Source organism: Sinohyriopsis cumingii, chromosome 17 (assembly GCF_028554795.1).
Source record: "Sinohyriopsis cumingii isolate HCF-2022 chromosome 17, ASM2855479v2, whole genome shotgun sequence".
In the NCBI taxonomy this organism is placed as follows: domain Eukaryota; kingdom Metazoa; phylum Mollusca; class Bivalvia; order Unionida; family Unionidae; genus Sinohyriopsis; species Sinohyriopsis cumingii.
This window is the reverse complement of record NC_142977.1, coordinates 51864017-51879947: the sequence shown is the minus strand read 5'-3', so window position 1 is coordinate 51879947 and position 15931 is coordinate 51864017. Positions and strand designations below refer to the sequence as shown.

At 36.1% G+C, this 15931-nt stretch overlaps 1 protein-coding gene across 3 annotated transcripts in view; it reads right to left on the bottom strand.

Moving 5' to 3' along the window:
* Window positions 1–15931, bottom strand: part of LOC149778699 (discoidin domain-containing receptor 2-like) — a 77864-nt gene that overhangs the window by 37094 nt on the left and 24839 nt on the right. The window lies entirely within an intron of this gene.

The following is a 15931-nucleotide window of genomic DNA, read 5'->3' as shown; positions in this document are numbered from 1 at the left end:
ACTGGTGTAAAATATCAGTATTATTAGCATTAACAGGCACTGGTGTAAAGGATCAGTATTATTAGTATCAACAGACTATGGTGTTAAAGATCGGTTTTAGTATTAACAGGCACTGGTGTTAAAGATCAGTATATTTATTATTAACAGGCACTGGTGTAAAAGATCAGTAGTATTAGTATTAACAGGCACTGGTGTAAAATATCAGTAGTATTAGTATTAACAGTCACTGGTGTAAAGGATCAGTATTATTAGTATCAACAGACTATGGTGTTAAAGATCGGTTTTAGTATTAACAGGCACTGGTGTTAAAGATCAGTATATTTATTATTAACAGGCACTGGTGCAAAAGATCAATAGTATTAGTATTAACAGCAACTGGTTTAAAATATCAGTATTATTAGCATTAACAGGCACTGGTGTAAAGGATCAGTATTATTAGTATCAACAGACTATGGTGTTAAAGATCAGTTTTAGTATTAACAGGCACTGGTGTTAAAGATCAGTATATTTATTATTAACAGGCACTGGTGTAAAAGATCAGTAGTATTAGTATTAACAGGCACTGGTGTAAAATATCAGTAGTATTAGTATTAACAGTCACTTGTGTAAAATATCAGTAGCATTAGCATTAACAGGCACTGGTGTAAAGGATCAGTATCATTAGTATCAACAGGCAATGGTGTAAAAGATCAGTGTATTCAGTATTAAGAGGCAATGGTGTAAAAGATCAGTGTATTCAGTATTAAGAGGCAATGGTGTAAAAGATCAGTATATTCAGTATTAACAGGCACTGGTATAAAGGATCAGTCTTATTAGTATCAGCAGGCACTGATGTTAAAAGATCAGTATCATCAGTATTAACAGGCTATGGTGTTAAAGATCAGTTTTAGTATTAACAGGCAATGGTGTTAAAGATCGGTATATTCAGTATTAACAGGCAATGATGTCAAAGATCAGTAGTATTAGTATTAACAGGCACTGGTGTAAACTATAAGTAGTATTAGTATTAACAGTCACTGGTGTAAAATATCAGTATTAACAGGATTATTAATAGTAATTAGTATCAACAGGCCATGAGGTATAGGATTTGTAATTAAACGAGCGATTAAAGCATCAGTTTATCAATATTTTGTATAATCTTTGAATGTGCTAACACATAGTCTATGAATATTTTATGACACAAGAAAGACACGGCTCTCGTCCCCTATATGCAGGAACAGCGTGCTTGATCTTTCTTCTTGAGCTGATCCGAAAGTTAAAAGACGTACAAAAATATATTGAATGTCGACTTATTCCGATACCATCCTTAAATGCGAAACGTCTCAAATACATGAGTCTCAATAATTACACCCTCAGAGATACATTTCATGCTGTATCTTTCAATATTTTATTATTTTGTGTTAAGATCATGTTAACTGAACATAACCAGGAACAGGTATTACAGCAGGATTGTGTCGCTCATTCCTATGTATCACGGATTTCTTCCTACCCACTCCCTGATTTCTTCCCACCCACTCCCTGATTTCGTCCCACCCACTCCCTGATTTCTTCCCACCCACTCCATGATTTCTTCCCACCCACTCCCTGATTTCGTCCCACCCACTCCTTCCAGTTCAAGTTTTAGATGCTTATTAATTATTGGCCAAAGGAAATACGATGATTGCATTGAAACTTGCTTTTGAAATATGCGGCTTATTTTCGGACTTAACATTGATCTAATGACATTTAATTTGATTTCATATACATTTCTCACAAAAGAACACGCTCTGAAGAGTATAATGAAAGTGAGATCTGGGGCAATCTGCTGCCCATGACTCTGTTCTTAAACATGAAACTCAGTAGGGAAAATTGGCTTTGCAAAAGAATTTGAATAAAAGATCATTTCATGGTTTGAAAGAAAATATGGATGGGAAACAGTTAATGAACCATGGATAATTTAACATTAAACTTGCGCCTCGGATCGCAACTTTTCAGGCTAATGACAGAAATAAAGCTGCTTCATGTCGCCCAAGATCAGCAATATCTGTACAACGGCACGGCCAGTGAGTTAACCGGTATGTCTTTGAAGGGTTCTCGAAAGTTACTTTGAAGAGTTCGTAGTAATACAAATGCTCAATAACAATTGAGAACCCTTCCTAGCAGTACCTAGATGAATATATTTAGATACTGTACTGCAGGAAGTCACATTGGTCAAAAACGTAAGGTGATTTCTCCTCATTTTGTTACGTTGAACGATGATTGTTTACTGTTCCTCATCTTGTCATGCTGAAGCAACAACGATTAGTTACTGTTCCTCATCTTGTCATGCTGAAGTCCCAACGATTGTTTACTGTTCCTCATCTTGTCATGCTGATGTCCCAATGAATGGTTACTGTTCCTCATCTTGTCATGCTGATGTCCCAATGAATGGTTACTGTTCCTCATCTTGCCATGCTGAAGTCCAAACGATTATAATATGACTTCACAAACCCATTTGTTTGTACCCCCCTACCGATTTAAATAATGGAAACCTTTAATGTGATAAAAAGTGCAAGGAATTTAGTCATATCATTGATTGATTTAAAGTGTCTAACCTAACTGTGAGTAGAGTGGCCCTAACACCGCGATCGTCTGCGTGTATCATGCTTAACGGAAGTTTTCAATGTAATAGACGGACATGCTCGGATCCATTTCCAGTTTCTGGACAAGTTCTTTTTCAGCAAAGGGGTGTGTGACGACTACATATGTACATACATAAGTCGTCTGCTTCCGATATTTACAATGTCGAATTAAGCAAAGGAAAATAATGACAACAACAAATTTGCTTTTCACGTGGATTTAACAAGCGGTTTAATTTCTATGTTCATGTGTGCAAAGGGATATAATTCCAAACTCTCAACGTAATAGTAATTTACGAAATTATCCGGCAGTTGCCGAACAGGATAACTACGTCATTATGTTGTCTGATGGAAATAAACTTGCCTATAGTGTACGCAATATGGCGCCGTGTTAATATGAAAGGTCCGTTAAGCATGGAAGGGTGCAAGGGATGCTAGCATTAGTGCCATTCTGGTCACATTCAGGTTAGAAATTATAAATCAGTGATTCAATTGACTTAGTAATGTGCACCATTATCACATTAAACGTTTTCGTTATTGAAATCGGTAGGTGGGTACCAACAAACGGGGATGTATAGTCAGACTATGGGTGCTGTTCCTCACCTTGTCATGCTGAAGTCTCAGCGATTAGTTACGGTTCCTCATCTTGTCATGCTGATGTCCCAGTGAATGATTACTGTTCCTCGTCTTGTCATGCTGATGTCCCAATGAACGATTACTATTCCTCGTCTTGTCATGCTGAAGTCATAACGATTAGTTACTGTTCCTCGTCTTGTCATGCTGATGTCCCAATGAACGATTACTGTTCCTCGTCTTGTCATACTGATGTCATAACGATTAGTTACTGTTCCTCATCTTGCCATGCTGATGTCCCAATGAATGATTACTGTTCCTCATCTTGTCATGCTGAAGTCCAAACGCTTAGTTACTGATACTGTCCAGCATCATCAAAAGCTGGTAACTAGTCCATATTAACAGTATGAAAGGTCCTTTCTATTACAATCATTATGACCACGTTAGCATTGTAACCGTTATTGTTAGGATAAAGGTTATCGATGTAACAAGAAACCTCAATAAAGCTGCAACCATAATACTATGACAAGATATTTTTGGGATATACTTCACAATGCCTAATATACTTCACATATATTTCACAATACCTATTATACTTCACATATACTTCACAATGCCTATTACACTTCACATGTACTTCATAATGCATATTATACTTCACATATACTTCACAATACCTATTATACTTCACATATACTTCACAATGCCTATTATACTTCACATATACTTCACAATACCTATTATACTTCACATATACTTCACAATACCTATTATACTTCACATATACTTCACAATACCTATTATACTTCACATATATTTCACAATACCTATTATACTTCACATATACTTCACAATACCTATTATACTTCACATATACTTCACAATGCCTATTATACTTCACATATACTTCACAATACCTATTATAATTCACACACAAGGTGATGCAGACGATATAGTGTATGTCGTCATTCACTGCTAGATTTGAGAAAATTCTTATTTGTTCTCTAGCCTCAGTGTCTCAAACAACTTTTATATCTAACTATATGGTGTGGAATTTGACTACCAATTGTTTTCATCACTGAATGGCATGCCTGCATAAGGTAAAATATATTCTATCTATTTCATGGCCTAAATGTTCTGAAATCATTTTTCTCTACCCGAGATACATATCTCCTGGTTCAGGTCAGTTATAATGCAGCTGTAATAAAACTGAAATATTTCATTATTGAAGCACTGGAACTAGGCAAACAATAAACAAATTACAATGAAACAATACCTTGATCCAAAAGTTATTATTGTATGGAAGGAATTATCTGTGGCGTGTTTTCCAGAATTACGCAGAAAATTTAAAGACATGTAGAAGATAACGAACAACAACGGCGGCAAAAATATCAATCAATCAAAAGTTGACGCCAAATAAGTAACCTGGTTTTGAACAATATCTATCATGTCCCATAAAATTTCTGAGGGAACTACGATTCCAATCCCCAGTCTCATTTTATGTTCCGAGGACAGAAACTGGTACCACCAAGGACTGAATAAATACTAACGCTAATTTGAATAATGACCCTTGAATATTCCAGATCACAAAGCCACTAATGTCATTCAACATTTTGGCCGCCGTAAGTGTGTTATTCAGTAGACCGCTAGTGAGAAAAGGGGCAAGAAATGTCAAAAGCCAAAATGGACGCGAATATAATGAAATTTGCGACCGCAGCCTGTGAGAAGATTATTATTACATTAAATGCATGTGCATAAATCTGGAGTAATTCAAGAAAACCAACGTCCCCCCACCCCGGGACGGATGCACTTACTCGTATAAATAATGAATAGTCTCATGAATGGTAAAGCAGATTCAATTGATAATATATTAGATGAATATATAAAAATCTCAATTGTTGCAATGGTAAATGTGGATGGTAAACTTTTTAAAATAATTCTGAAAAAGTGGCTATTTAACAGATTGTTGGACTAAAGGTGTTATTGTGCCAGTTTATGACAATAAAGGTGAAAAAACCGATATGTCAGATTACAGAGTAATTACTTTGGTAAGCTGCTTTGGTGGAGTTGGTGGCAATCATAAATTTAATATTGTCTACATTCCTTGACGGTAATAGATGAGTATCTGACACTCAAGCTGGATTCAGGAATGGCTATTCCAGAATAGACAATAATTTTCTTTTGTGTAGCATTAATGGATTTAGAAAATGCAAAAAGTGTCTTTGATAATATGTGGAGAGTTGGATTATGGCATAAACTGTACTCCGTAGGCATCAGAGGAAAATGTTTTAATGTTATATTATGTATTTACAAAGATATAAAATCGTGTGTCTCTGTAAATAATGAATTATCTTTGGTCTTTATTCCTGTATAAAAGGTGTAAGGCAGGGGTGCACAACCTTTTTCGGCCAAGGGCCAGATTGCATTTTCTAAGAGCAGATCCCTGTGTTGTTTTAATTTGCCCTGATGGCCGGACAGAACACGTTCGCGGGCCGGATCCGGCCAAGGTTTGTGCTCCTATGGTGTAAGGCATGGGGACGATTTGTCTCCATCGTTGTTTTCCTTATTCCTAAATGGCCTAGAACATTTAAATTACGATTTTATTGTCATAAACTAAGTAACAGAAAAAGCAAAACCATCAAAATTTGTTAAAATTTAACATAGAATTGAATCGAATTCATAAATGGAAATGTGAGAGGAATGTACAGCATTATGACGTGAATCCAGAATAATCCTGATAGAATTTTGTGGCAATTCTAGACGAATAAAAAGTTCGTTATAAACGTCAAAACCGGATGTGTATTGGTCCGCCAAGAACCGTGACGTTGCCAAGATGGCATTGTCCAGATTTCCTTCTAATAATTTATAACAGTTCGTGATTAATAGTATAGTCCAAATAATGAGAACATTATCTTTCCAATGAACAGCCCAAACAAATGTTTTCCTCACGAAAACATAAAGCACGTTCGCAGACTTAAAATAGGAATACAAGTAATGTGAATGACTCCAAAATCGAAATGAAACTGATTGCTTAGTTCTCTCTTTATATACATTGTCTATTGCGACTGTATTTCCCAGTAGACCACACGTGCCAGTATACGCTACTTATATTGCGTCATGTGACCTAACCCAACCAATGAATCCTTCTAGAAACGTTGTAACCTCATCAGCCAACGAGAAATTAAGTGAAAGGAGCATTTAAATGTTATTAAGATTATTATTAATAATTGTCAACAAATAAGTAAGCATCTATTTACAAATCCCACGCAATACTATGCTCTTAACAGATTCGGATCACGGAGGCAAAACTAACTAAAGATATTCTCTACAAATTACAGCGATGAATAAAGCTTAGAAGAATTAGATAAAATCATGTACCAGGTGTTACATAAAATATAGATATACATAAGATATATCTAAAACAAGTAAACGGTTGCAGACATTGTAAATATGTTAAACGTTATGTCACTTTTATAACCTGATGACACTATACAGTCGCAGATGATCCTGCTGTCATGCAATATACTCTTGATATATTCGGTAGATATTGCGATAACTGGAAATTTACAATCAATATAGATAAAACAAAAATTATCGTATGTGGTTTACAAGAAGCATACATATAAATTTAAGATAATGCCATTATTGATGTTGTAGATGCATATAAGTACTTATGTCTTATATTTCACAGGAATGGAATGCTATCCAATGGCCTGACTAATCTAGTATAACTAATAAAGGAATGCATTCACTTTAAAAGCGTATGCACAATTTACATTTGCATACTGATTGTCAGCTGATACTGTTCGATCAAACCATTGCACCAATTTTGACATATGCATGTGAAATGTTTGGATTTGTGAGACTGGTATAGTCGAAACAAAACCTCATCTGTCTTTCATCTGAAGTTTAATATAATGTAAACAATGCACCCTTCTATATATGGCATAAGGCAAACTTGGTCGTTTCCCCTGAACCATCAAAATTAAAAGTCACATGATCAACTATTAGGCTAGATTGGTTAGTGGCTAGGAAGAAAAATATCTTATTGTATGTATTGTCTCTTCTATCAACATTTTGGTCATAATTCAAATGAAAATGAATGGTTCCTTAAAGTAAAATCTACATTAGACGATGCTGGGTTAAGTTACGTATGGAGAAATCAAAGTTTTGATTCAGTTAACTGCTTAACAAATTCGGTAGAAAAAGGGCTAAAAGATCAATACATGCATGCTTGGGCATCTAACATTTATACATCATTTAAAAGTCCTAATCACAGCCTATTTAAAACTAGTTTGGATTGAGAAAAGATCGATTTCTCATTACAAAAAGAGATATCTAAACGTTTTGTTAAGTTTAGAACTGCAAATCATGGGTTTCCGGTTGAAACTGCTTGATGGACTAATGTTCCCGAGAAAGAAAGATAATGCATACTCCGACAGTCTCAAGCAATAGGGGATGCATATCAGTATCTTCTGTCAAGTTCTTATTTTCATGATGAAAGTAAAAAATGTATACCTCATTTTTACACTACATGACTAACGTGAATACACATAACCAATTAATGAATACAGGTAACGTATGACTGCAGATTTTTTTAAATTGTGGTTTCTTGTAATCCTTGTTAGGCATTACGTAATAATATCACACGATATACTCCTGTTCTTTTTCTTAAATACCTCATCTGCTGTACCTTGTAATCTTGTATTGTCTTGTCTTTAAAGATAAGAATGGTTTACATTTCTTTATTTTGGAACAGATGAATTATTATGTGCCTATTTGTTTTATCTACGCATAAATATTTTCTCAACTTAAATTTAAGGTAGCAGTAGCATCTATGCTGACATAAACTGCATATTATTTTAACGTTTTCGACATCCTTCAAATATTTTCTTTTTTATTTTCTTTTGAAAGAAAACATTTAGCCAGCTTAAATATATTGTTTGCACCACAACCCCGAAATTGACGCTTAAATATATTGTTTACACCACAACCCCGACATTGACGCTTAAATATATTGTTTACACCACAACCCCGACATTGACGCTTAAATATATTGTTTACACCACAACCCCCACATTGACGCTTAAATATATTGTTTACACCACAACCCCGACATTGACGCTTAAATATATTGTTTACACCACAACCCCCACATTGACGCTTAAATATATTGTTTACACCACAACCCCGACATTGACGCTTAAATATATTGTTTACACCACAACCCCGACATGGACGCTTAAATATATTGTTTACACCACAACCCCGACATTGACGCTTAAATATATTGTTTACACCACAACCCCGACATTGACGCTTAAATATATTGTTTACACCACAACCCCCACATTGACGCTTAAATATATTGTTTACACCACAACCCCGACATTGACGCTTAAATATATTGTTTACACCACAACCCCGACATGGACGCTTAAATATATTGTTTACACCACAACCCCGACATTGACGCTTAAATATATTGTTAACACCACAACCCCGACATTGACGCTTAAATATATTGTTTACACCACAACCCCCACATTGACGCTTAAATATATTGTTTACACCACAACCCCGACATTGACGCTTAAATATATTGTTTACACCACAACCCCGACATTGACTCGTGCGTCATAAAGCAAATCCGTCGCATATACGACGTGTCTGTATGTTACCATTGCATATTTGGAGTTTGTTCATAAAAAATCTTTGAAAATATTTAAAAATATAATTTATCTCCTTAATTAATGAAGAGTATGACATTGCCTTACCTTAGGTGCCCCAGGGGTAAGAACCAGGGATGACACCCCTCCCGTAGATAGTTACCAAAAGGTGTAATTTAACTAAATATGGTTTCGGTAGTTTCATTAAGGGGAGGAGGTATGGCGGTTGGAGCCTGCTAACGAATAGACTGATTTACAGACAATATCACAATATCCCTGACATTCCAGAATACGAAACAACGTTAGATTAATTAATTATAAACTCTTGTGTACAATCAGGAGTTAATCACGTTTCAGAATTTATTTACGCCCAGCTTAGGTTAAGTTTAAATCCACCTATAACATTCTGGCTCCATGAGGACGGATGCAGTGTGCAGATGATATGAACATTGTGTTCATAAAGAATTCTTATCAAGATTACCTGACACTCTTTATAAAGTACAGATACTGCTTAAAAAAGTGTAAATCAGTATACCAGCCCATGGTTACAGATTGTGCCCAAAGGATTAGTAACACAGATCACAGACAAAATGGCAGAGTGCACTTGCGGATGATTGTAAGAAAACTGGTGTGTTCTGGCGAATGGTATGAAATGCTTGTACAAAATAATCGTGTCGAGGCACATACAACCAAACTGCATAGCATCATATAAGTACTGGAAAAGGTTGATGCAAAAACAAAAATCTCCGGCAGAAAGCGTTGTTTTGAAAACTATGGGGCATATTACATACTAAACTGAAAGATGATAATCTTAGTTACGTGTGCTCCATTTCAGTTTTCGACATTTTGTTTACAGTAGATATAAAAAAATATAGACAAATTACTTCCAAAAGAAACTGCTGCATGAAGTTGGTGTATTGCAAAATATAAAATAGCGAGTTTGTAAAAAGAGAGAAACATACTGAGAGACTAGCCTTCGAATGAACCGCTTTAAAACATTTATGAATGTCGAGACAATTTTTATGCGAGTCAACCCTAGCTATCGACTTGTTCAGTACATGCCATAAAAGATAATCAACCTGCAAAACGTTCAGATTCCATATTTCTCTAGATAAATCATTAAAAGCAAGTGCTTGCATTTAAACACGTTCCTCAACGACGTTTTCAAAAATATAAAATATAAATACCATTCCCTACATACACTGACATCGCCGTACTGCTTAATTGTATTACACAAATACCTGGCAAAGCAGACGATATGTACATAATAACAAGAGTTATCCTTTCCCCATGTTTTCTTTTGTTTAGAGATTAAAGAATAAAACTAATATTAAGTTAAACAATATTCTCTACAACGCGTGGATTTATTGATTTAAATACGCCACCCCGGATAAATATTGCAAATTACTGAGTTAAGTCTAATGAAGAAATGCAATTAAAAACCACTAACCTGAAACAGCTTATTACCTCTTAAATCATTTATATTCTTTAAGCAGGTTCAGCACATCAAATAATACTAGAATTGATATGAAAGATAAATGAATTATACATTATAAAGATAGTTGGTATGATGACAGACCAAGTAGACATGATAATGTCACAAAGCAGTGGCAGCAAGATTTTAAGCACAGTCTTCGTGGCAATATCGGATGTACAACGGACACAACATTCATCAAGGACTAATTACCGACAAGTATCATAGGAGGTCTGCTGGCGAACACCCCATGTTAACATAGCCATCAATTCGGGAAAAGTAGCGATAACAATGTTTTCGATATAGCCACCATGGTGCTCATATTAAAGGTCGGACTTTTCCATTCAGGACCAACTAGACACCGTAGGATGGCACAACTGTGAGGGTCAGAACAGCACAATGTCAATTTAGAATCAACAAAACATGATAACACGTCTTTTAATGAAAACTCCATGCTGACATGGCTATTCATTCAAGAGATGTAATGACAAGATTTTTAAGCTGACCACTGTGGCAGGCATATTAAACGCCAGGTCGGTGCCATATTCATTTCGACTAACTAGGCATCACAATGCGTGCTTTGGTGAAAACACCATGTCAATATCACTCGCCATTTGCAAGGAGTAATGTTAGCAAGATTTTCAAGATGGCCGCTGTAGCAGCCATATTGGACCGCAGGTTAGAACCATTTTCATCTTTGACAATAATACATCATTGGACGTTTTTGAGTCAAAACTGCATGTTGATACGACCATCCATCCAGGAAGGAGAAACATAACAAGATGGTCATTGTGGTGGCCATATTAGATATCACATCGGTATTATTTACAACGAGGACAAACAACACAAAATAAGAAGTACTTTAGTGAAAGCCATATTTTGATGTGACCACCTATTCAGGAGAAGACGCGATAACAATATTTTCAAGATGGCTTCTGTGGCGGTCATGTTGGATGTCCGAGCAGCACTATTGTCGTTCAGTGTCAACTAGCCCATGCGATGAATGCGTGTGTAAAGTTTCATATCAATCCCAAAAGTAGTTTCGGAGGGATAATGATGAGAAACGTGTGCTAACGGGAGGACGGACGAAAGACTATACCATAAGCTTCTCTGGTCATTGACCAGTAGGTCAAATAAAGAAATTACAAGTCACAAAACTGTTATTCCTGCTCTGATATGCTTAAGATATGCTTCTTGTCTTGCATCGAAGATAACAACCCAGCTTAAAGGCCGGGTGTGCAAACCGATTGGTTGGATTAGAAACGGTAGACAGAACATATTACATAGAGGCTGTGGTTGACCACGTGGTAGGAGATTATAAATACAGGGTGTGACAAATCTGATAGCTATTGGTTGATCTCATATTGCACTGTTATTTGAATATTAGCCTACGTAATCGACACTTGTGAAGATAAGGTGGCAAGCCTCACCTTTAAATCACTGCGCCGTGTGGTTACTGCGGTAAGCCAGGTAATCGGCTAGGTAATCAATCGAGAACTTTATTCATTGTTATTCTCCTTCAAATTGGTCGATATTACTCGAGATAGTGAAGGTTATATCATAGCACGGCGAGTAGAGTTACGTTCCCTGCCCAATGATACACGACCGCAGCCAGTCCGTTCTGATCTGATAGTTGGAATCGAACCACAGCACTTATAGTCATGAGTCAGATGCCGTGAGCACTGAGCCCCCACGGCTTCCATTGTGTCTAATATAAAGACTAAAAGGAAGCGCCAAACGTGCTAAATGCAACTTTTTAAAACATATATAATTAAACAGTTTCTTGCAAATGGTGGCAAGCTAGAAGATAGTATTGTAACGACCTGATTGACACTTAGTAGCATGGTATACAATTAACATGGCATAATGCTAACTTGTTATAAAGTTAACACGGTATAAAGTTAATGTCGCCACACTATTCCCGTTTTATCACTTTTCTTTGTAGTAAGAATATCATCTTCTTTTAATCTGAGCCTCTAGAGTGGTGTAGTTGCCATGTTCCTCTTTCATTAACCGAACGAATGTTATACTGTACTGTTCGATTTATACATTTCGAGGAAATGATGGGTTAAGGGGAGGCGCTAGTTACTTGACAGACGACATCTGAGCCAATGGCTTGTTGAAACATGCATATTTTACCTCCCCAATACGGGGCGACGTTTGCCGGACTACATTTCGTAAGGAAGGATCCACGGCAGCATGTGACGTGCAGAGGCCAATAGTTTTACCATTTTATCTTCATACGCGTAATTCAATTTATTTAGTCTTAGTTAGCCGATACCTTTCTAATATAATTTTTGTCTCCAATTTAACACAGCAATCTTGACGTGGGAGACAACAGTGATAGGGTGACATGTCGTCCAAGACAGAATAGTAATTATCTGACATAAAGATAATTAATTATGCGAAATACCTCAGCAAATCACATATTTCCATTGACAATTAGTCATGAAATATGGATAAGGAAAACAATTTGGACTTTCAATAAGTAACTGAATCTGACTGGATTTTCAGTAAGTAATTGACTCGGACTCTGGACATTAAATAAGCAATTGACTCTGACTCAAGACTTTCAATAAGTAATTAACCCTGACTCTTTTCTTTCAATAAGAAATTGACTCTGATTCTGGACTTTCAATAAGCAATTCACTCTGACTCTGGACTTTCTATAAGTAATTGACTCTAGCTCTGGACATTAAATAAGCAATTGACTGACAGGACTTTCGACAATCAAGTGACTCGGACTCAAGACTTTCAATAAGTAATTGACTCTGACTCTGGACATCCAATAAGCTATTGACTCTGACCCTGGACGTTCTATAAGTAATTGACTCAGACTCTGGACTTTCAAAAAGCTACTGACTCTGACTCTGGACTTTCAATAAGCAATTGACTGTGACTCTGGAAGTTTTTCAATAAACAATTTACTCTGTCTCCGGTAATTTCAATAAGCAATTTATTCTGACTCTCAATAAGCTATTGACTCTGACTGACGTCACCAGTCAGCTGAGTGACGTAACAGATTCAGACTTGTCGAGCTGTAGAAGCATATTATTGTTTAAACTGTTTTCTGGACGATCTACTTCATTACCGTAGATTGAAATCAGGATAGGGATCTGCGTGGTAATTATTTTTGAAGTAATTAGAGAGGTAATACGGAGCGGTTGTTTGATATTTTGTTTTCTAATTTATTTTTTAAAACTTTAATTAGGTTCAATTTTACAAGGTTAATTTTCAAATGCGTACGGAGATATAACCCTCTTAAAGTGGCTTCTTGGGCAAAATACGAATAAAAAAATACTTGTTTACTCAGTACTTGGCCTACAAACTGTATAATATACACGATTAAACCAAAGAACTAAAGACTGTTGGAACTGCTGGTTTTAATCACCCTTGGCTTTAGATCGCTGTTTCTATTGGTTTTCTTTTGTCCACTCCTTTTCTTGGCTATTTTTACATCCTTGTCTTTAATTATCCTTTGCCTTTAAACAACCCGATAACCAAGTGTTTCCCAAGTGTCCATTAAGCGCTGGACAGCTTACGTCTGTCACTTACTGCTCGTAATATAATTATCGTGCCTACACCTTAGTATAAAATCTGTATTTGACAAACTGATTGACATCTGTACACATACAATATTTGTAAAGCTGCAAAAATGAGTGGCTAAAATCTAGAAGATTAATACGAAAATTGATATAAGTTATTTCATGGAGGTGACAGGTGCAATGTGCATACTGTTTTCTTCACTGAAAGAATCTCTCTCTCTCTCTCTCTCTCTCTCTCTCTCTCTCCATATATATATATATATATATATATATATATATATATATATATATATATATATATATATATATATATATATATATATATATATATATATATATATATATATATATATATATATGTGTGTGTGTGTGTGTGTGTGTGTATGTGTGTATGTGCGTGCGTGTGTGTGTACGTTATCTACCCTCTGAATAGGTTATTCGTCTTCAAAACATTACAGACATCTGATTTACAGTTCTTAAAAAGGTAAACGGATAACACGTTATTTTCATAAGAGAACGTCTATACTTAAGATTTCTAATTAGGTGAGAAAAACAAACAGAAAACTCTCTTCTACAGCAGACTGGTGAAAAATCATATATTGTTTGTACTCCTGTACGAGTTAAATCCATCCGCAGATTGCGCATACCGATCTGGGTCTATGCGTTTTTTTTTAGGAGTAATCGGTAGAACAATAAATATAGACCCTGATCTACCAGCGCATCATGTCACGTGAAATCAGGGTCTATGTTATTTGCAGTTGGACTCGACTTATAAGCAGGTACATACGGAAAAGTACAATTCCTTCCCCAGCCTTCCTTACGGAAATCAAAAACCATAATACTCTCTTCTTTGCTTTGGTGACGAGTTGAATATGTACTAAATCTGTAGTTTCTGCTGATCATCCTTGTAAATCCTCTCTCACAGTAGCTTTCTGCATGTGCCACTACAAAACCTACTGACGACTAGTAAGCACCAATGTGTTTGTTGATAGTAATCTGTAAGTCCAAAGGATCTGCACACGGATCCTTGCTTCTCCAAAAGTCTGAACTCTCACAGGATGTAAACGTACATTGACAGTTGTCATGCAATTCCTTTAAAATAATATTGTTTTAATAGGGCAACAGAGATGCTGGCGTAAATCACGCCCATGACAAATTTATGGGCCCTTTTCAGACCTGTTTATGGTTGAAATTATTCCGATGTAACCGATGACCTAACGTTCATCCTAAGTCTGACCCCGGTCCATAACTGAATGTATCTCTCCTCAGGTCTTCGAAAGTATTTACCTGGCACAGTTACCATCTAGCCGATGATTATGGAATCCCTCTAAGCCAGGGGTGGGCAAACTACGGCCCGCGGGCCGCATGCGGCCCGCCAAGGGCTTTCATGCGGCCCGCCAATGGTTTTCATGCGGCCTAGGAACAAGTCATCATTCGCACTGACTCTGTTTATGTTACTCTGTTTATCAAATAAATGTGCTTCTTTTGAAGTTTAAGTTTTCGAATATTAACAACATATTAACAACTGAAAATTAATTAGATGTTATTTAGAAAATCCTTTTGCTTTTGCTATTTCAAATATTAATTATTTTACTTAATGAACTATGCGGCCCGCGACAAGGTGTAAATTTGTGTATGCGGCACTTGCACTGGAAAGTTTGCCCACCTCTGCTCTAAGCCATAACAATTTCAAACCAAACCTTGTTCTGTCAGCGCAAACGTTTGTGATTTGGAAAAATGGAGTCGTCAACGGCAAGTGCAATGTTAAACAAATGTCAGTTTTAGTACACGGAGCAGTCCACTATACATCCTACAGTGCGTGATTATGACGCAGATGCTTGAGCAGGTAAATATAAAAGTTAGTACATTTACAGTGTATACATCTTGCAAAATATCAAAAGCTACGGATTGTAAAATTAAAATGAAGCGGACGAAAATACGGTAAAACGATTCTCTGAATAACAAAAATGCAATGTAAGTACAATGTAGACTTTCACATTTGTTTTATTAATTATATGCCACACATTCCAAAATAATGTAGTCTGAATAAAAGAGGCATTATCACATTTTATT